A 6,010-nucleotide genomic window follows, 5' to 3' on the forward strand; every position below is an offset into this window, starting at 1 on the left:
TTATTGTAATTAATAGCAACACGGGGGTGGGCTGTGCTGGGCTTGTTGGGTCAAAACTTGAGGAGGCCAGTTTTAAAAAGGAAAGGCATTTAGCAATTCTAATTATCACAGCCTGCTGTAAACCATTGAGCAGAAAGTCCCAGCGCAGAAGTGTATGTGAGGAGCAATATACGAAGATCCTTTCCCTGCCATTTTCAATCATGCACCAGCCTTTAAGGTCCAGTTAGTTAACTTGACATTAACGAACCACAGTTTTGCCCTCAACATCTGCTTGCAGCTGCACCAGGAACAACAAAAAAAGCAATTAGCCAGCAACCTGCTAAAGGCAATTACACGGGAGAGAGTCATTTGGCATCATTAACTGGACGGGTAAATAGCGGCCTGTCAGCTCGTATCAGACCAGCTGAAATGTGAAAATGTATGACATATGCCTAAATTACTGGGGCCTTTTCTTGTTTGGTCTTTTAAAATGCTTTTGTATCATGCAGGCTGTGTTATCATGCATTGCTCAGCAATGAAAAGCCGTAAGTAGATCTGAATTTCTAGGTGTGCTCCCCCCATTTCCTACACCTAAGAGGAGCCTGAAAGGCAAATATTCAAATGCTAAATATTTTCCCAGCATGGAAAGGCAGGGGTGGAAATGCTTTGCCTGTTCAATTGCTGTTTGTAATGCAGCTGTTGAAGGAAAGCCTAGAGGCTCTGTCTGTGATAAATACATAAAAATGCTTCGAAGGTTGCACACCTATTGGAAAAAAGACATGAGACTAGAAAGCTGCTTTGTTAGCAAATGCTCCCCCCCTCCCAGCTGCATAGAAAAGGGAATTTTGTACTGAAGAACGAAAAGTTGTGTGTGTGGAAATGGTCGACAATAGTACAATGCTAACTTAGTTTCAGTACAACATCAATACAGCGTAAATAATACAGAATAATCAATAAATCACCAATGAAGCAATTTCAATCTGTAAGACACTGCTAACAAAGCAGCAATTAAAAAAATAAGCTAAACATCACAATTAAAGCAAATGCCATATTAACTAATCAATACAGCATTGATAATCTATTAAACAATTTTAACGTTAGTGAAACAGCAGCAACAACAAAAACTCAGCACTGTTATAAACAGGCTCTCCACACACACCCTGACCCATAATCTTTCCCCTTTATTCAGCAATGATGGGGCTCTGAGTTCAGGAACATCTGTATTCCCCCTTCCCCTGCTTGAAGGTCTGGGGGTGGTCCTTTTCCAATTACAGTCACCAGGATTGGATTTAGGTTTGATGAGGCCCTAAGCTACTGAAGGGAATGGGGCCCTTTATATGTCCAGCTGTCCTTTGCCATCAACAAATTGTCTGTGCTGTTTTTTGTGTTGAATATATGCTATATGGTAATTTATGGACCTCATAGTATCTAAAGCTATTTGCACATGCAGAATGTAGGCACCCTATATATAGAAATGAGCAAACCAGTGATATTTTAGGCAGCAGGATAGCAGGCGGGGCCCATTACGTAAATCATAGGAGCCTACACAACACAAAACGCTGTTGCTGTGTGTAGGTTTTATTTTATTTGTTTTTTATCTTATATTTTGGAAATGTACATCCAGATTTCCCCCCTTTATTTTTTTTGGGGGGCCCCAAGAGAGTGGGGCCCTAAGCTATAGCTTGTTTAGCTTATATGTAAATCCAGCACTGAGTGTCCCCCCCAGATCCTACAAAAGCTTTTTAAAAGTTCCTCTCCTGCATTAATGGCCAGCAGCCTTTGGGGCTTGCAATAGGGCTGGGGAAGCAGGATTATTATTGCTGATGTAGTTTCTATCCTAGTCCTTCTTCCCAAAGGAACAAAAAAATTAAAAATGAAATTAAAAGGTAAAGGTACCCCTGCCCGTACGGGCCAGTCTTGACAGACTCTAGGGTTGTGCGCCCATCTCACTCAAGAGGCCGAGGGCCAGCGCTGTCCAGAGACACTTCCGGGTCACGTGGCCAGCGTGACATCGCTGCTCTGGCAAGCCAGAGCCGCACACGGAAATTAAACAAATTAAAAATGAAATTAAACAACAACAAAATTTAAAAATGCAATTACCCACCCCCCTTAATTTTTGAAACATTAAGGACATCTAAAAGACATGCAAATCATTGAGATCTTCTGAAAGCATTTGACATAATTGGATAGTGGAATCCTCTCTCTCTCTCTCTCTCTCTCTCTCTCCTACAAGAACTGGCCTCCATCCACTATGCATTCAGAACCAGCAAAATAAAATATTCCACACAAGGTGCAAGGCGCTCATTCTCACAAGGTATGTAGCTGGCTTTAAAAGGGGGGGGGGAGGCGAAGAGCAAAGCCGTGGAAGAGAAGCTTGTCCCTGACTCTTGGCTCAATGGAACCTCCCGCTCAAGAGCAGTCTACCTCCGGATTCCAATGGGAGGGAGGAAAAGCACATCCTGCCTCATGGACTTCCTAGCAGCTTCTGGTCATGGATACAAAGCCATTAGGTATGCTGACATCACCTTGCAAACAAAGGTCAGTACGGTTAAAGCTCTGGTTTTCCCAGTAGTGATGTATGGAAGTGAGAGCTGGACCATAAAGAAGGCTGATCGCCAGAGAATTGATGCTTTTGAATTACAGTGGTACCTTGGGTTACATACGCTTCAGGTTACATATGCTTCAGGTTACAGACTCCTCTAACCCAGAAATAGTACCTTGGGTTAAGAACTTTGCTTCAGGATGAGAACAGAAATTGTGCTCTGGCGGCGCGGCAGCAGCATGAGGCCCCATTAGCTAAAGTGGTGCTTCAGGTTAAGAACAGTTTCAGGTTAAGAACGGACCTCCAGAAGGAATTAAGTACTTAACCCGAGCAGAGACATCACCTTGCCAACAAAGGTCCGTATTGTTAAAGCTATGGTTTTCCCAGTAGTGATGCATGGAAGTGAGAGCTGGACCATAAAGAAGGCTGATCACCAAAGAATTGATGCTTTTGAATTATGGTGCTGGAGGAGACACTTGAGAGTCCCATAGACTGCAAGAAGATCAAATCTCTCCATTCTGAAGGAAATCAGCCCTGAGTGCTCACTGGAAGGACAGATCCTGAGGCTCCAATACTTTGGCTACCTCATGAGAAGAGAAGACTCCCTGAAGACCCAGATGTTGGGAAAGATGGAGGGCACAAGGAGAAGGGTATGACAGAGGATGAGATGGTTGGATAGTGTCTTCGAAGCTACCAGCATGAGTTTGACCAAACTGCGGGAGGCAATGGAAGACAGGAGTGCCTGGCGTGCTCTGGTCCATGGGGTCACCAAGAGTCGGACATGATTAAACGACTAAACAACAACAACATCCTCCTTTGCAGATCTGCCTGATCTGGAACTATTTTTGCTAAGCAACGATTTGGAGCAGCAAGGAATTGGCAGCTCTTTTGCAACATAATGCATTTGTTTATTTCAGGGCCATCCTTTTAGTTTTGCATTTTATTTTATCTGAAACCAGCGGGGGAGAGAAAGGGTGTTTGGCTGGGAAGGGAGAGAGCCCTACTGTTTGTAGCTTGCAAAGATCAGTAGCTGCAAACCTCACTGTCTCCGCCCCCTCCCCACCTTACAGGGCAGGAAAGATCAGCTGACGTCTAGGGTTTCCCCGTTTCACATGGAGCTTTGCAGCGACACCGCTCCGAGCGCCTCGTTAGCGCAGTAGGCAGCGCGTCAGTCTCATAATCTGAAGGTCGTGAGTTCGAGCCTCACACGGGGCAACGGCAGCACTTTTTTCTGAACCCTCAAAAAACACACACACAAAATTTCCTTTTCTGGGGTCGCCCGTGAAGCTCCTCGCCTGCACCAAAACTGACCTAGATTGCACGGTATGCAAACGACAGGGGCGCAAATTCAAGCAAGCTGCTTGGACGGTTTTAGGCGAGAGCATGTCTTTTTTTCCAATCGTTTATTTAATCAACTCGCATTTGGTTGGATCCCTGCAGGCCGGATCCTGGGCACGTGCACGGAAGAAGTAAATCCCACTGAGTTCAACGGGAATCCGCAGAAAGTATTCATTATGTAGGATGCAGGGAGGTTGCATTTAAAATTGAAGTTTGCAGCATCTCTGCACCCCTTTTGCCTGGGAGCGAGCGCCATTGCACCCAATGCGGCTTACTTCCGAGTAGACATGTGCAGGATCCTCTCTTGCAATATGTCAGCCGCTTTATGCATGCTCACTCAAAAGCAGGGTGGATTTGATTTAAATCAAATCGATTTAAATCACTAGTCAGTAAGGCTTGATTTAAATCTTTTTTTTTTTAACAGAAAGACTCCTCCTTGCTGTATAATCTTAATATTTACAACCAGATGAAGGTTTCATTTTTGGAGTATTAAATTTTCAGAGTAGTTTTTTACAGTTATATCAAAAATTACTGATTTGGTTATACTATTAGAAATACATACAGATAATTATGAAATTATGGTGAGGTTTAATAAGTTAACTGTTTATATTTGGACAACTTTTCTGCTGTACTTTATTGGAAGGAGAAAAACAATAATTTCATTAATAATAATTTAAACCATTTATTTAACTAAAACAATTACATTATAGCATATGTATCCATGTTTGTTAACTGATATATTTTTTTTAAAAAAACCCTTAGACTGAGTTTTAGCAAAACATGAAAAACTTAAAACAAATCCTTACTTACTGATGAATAGCCTTGGGACTATAATGTAACAAACAGAAAACTATCTTTAGAAAGATTTTCCCTACAAAAGCACTTTATTTTTAAAATCCGATTTACCGGTAAATTTAAAATATCATATATATCATTGATTTTTATCCACCCTGCTCAAAAGTAATCTCCATGCACCTGATGAGTAAGCCTACTGCTTCCTAGGTGTATTGGATACTGCCTTCTTTTGCTTTGGAGAGAAATCAGCATAATTTAAAATGCTACACTGCCCACTGTTTAAGAACCCAGTGCTCATCAGTCCTTCAGACAGGCAGCTCCTAAACTTTTCTCATTCGCCTCCCACACAACCTTGCACCTACCCTCTCAAAACACAAAACCAAGCCAGGCATTTAGGAATTCCCCCTCCCCTGCATGTTGATGGACAGGGGCCTTTTCTGCTGTGTCCCCTCCCTCCTTCAAGATTAAGGAATCCCCTCCCTATGGAGGTGTGGCTGGCCCAAACTCTTCAAATTTTTAAGTGAAGTTAAAAAAACCAAACCCAGAAAACTTTTTGAGTTTGAGCCACCTCTGTTAACCTTTTCTTTGAACCCATCTATTTGCAGTTCCTAGTCATTTTTAAGCTGGCTTTTCTGTTTTAATACACCTGTGGCATTGCTGGGTTTTAAATGGTTAGTTTTCAAAATCAGTTTGCTTTTATGAGATGCAAGTAGCCTAGGGTTTCTAGAGATTCGGAAAACAGCAATTGGCAGCAGTGTCCGGGCGGAAATCAGGACAATCAGGATGCATGGCAGCCAATGTTGGCAGTGCTATTTTTTAAAAAGCAGCTCAACAACATTTCTGTCTGGATTTTCACTGTTTGAAAAATGGCAGCCCTAAATCTGCCCCTCTTAGGTAGGCTGTGCCTTAAAAACTGGGCAGCAAATAAATTTATAAATGGCTTTGTATGGGGGCGGTGCAGTCTATATTTATTGTTTGTTAGCAAGTGAGTATTGTATTTTCCAATCTGGTTTTATCTTCCATGGCATGCAAGTTTCTAGAGGAAGAGAGAACTTGAGAACATTCAAACCACACCCACCCACACCCCGCCCCACGTGTTATGGGGCTGAAACAATGTGTTTTCTCATTATGTGACATGCTTCTGTTTGGCATCAGTGAACATCATTTTTGTCAGTAATATAAGAGATTGCACATAGACTCCATTAAGGTGGGTTACTGGAATTTGCACAGATTTAGTCCTCTTTATACAATCAGCAGGGCCAAATAATCTTGTATCTAAGCACTACAGCATTGACGATTTGGTCAAAATATGTCACCAGACCTATTTCTGATAGGGACACCGAGCGGCATGCTTTT

At 42.4% G+C, this 6,010-nt stretch overlaps 1 non-coding gene across 1 annotated transcript; it reads left to right on the forward strand.

The window, feature by feature from the left end:
• Window positions 1-3,663: 3,663 nt before the first annotated feature.
• On the forward strand, window positions 3,664-3,736 carry TRNAM-CAU (transfer RNA methionine (anticodon CAU)). Its single transcript has one exon. It is a non-coding gene; the product is annotated as a tRNA-Met (tRNA).
• The last annotated feature ends 2,274 nt before the right edge of the window (window positions 3,737-6,010 follow it).

The sequence above is a fragment of the Podarcis muralis genome, chromosome 8 (genome assembly GCF_964188315.1).
Source record: "Podarcis muralis chromosome 8, rPodMur119.hap1.1, whole genome shotgun sequence".
Classification (NCBI taxonomy): domain Eukaryota; kingdom Metazoa; phylum Chordata; class Lepidosauria; order Squamata; family Lacertidae; genus Podarcis; species Podarcis muralis.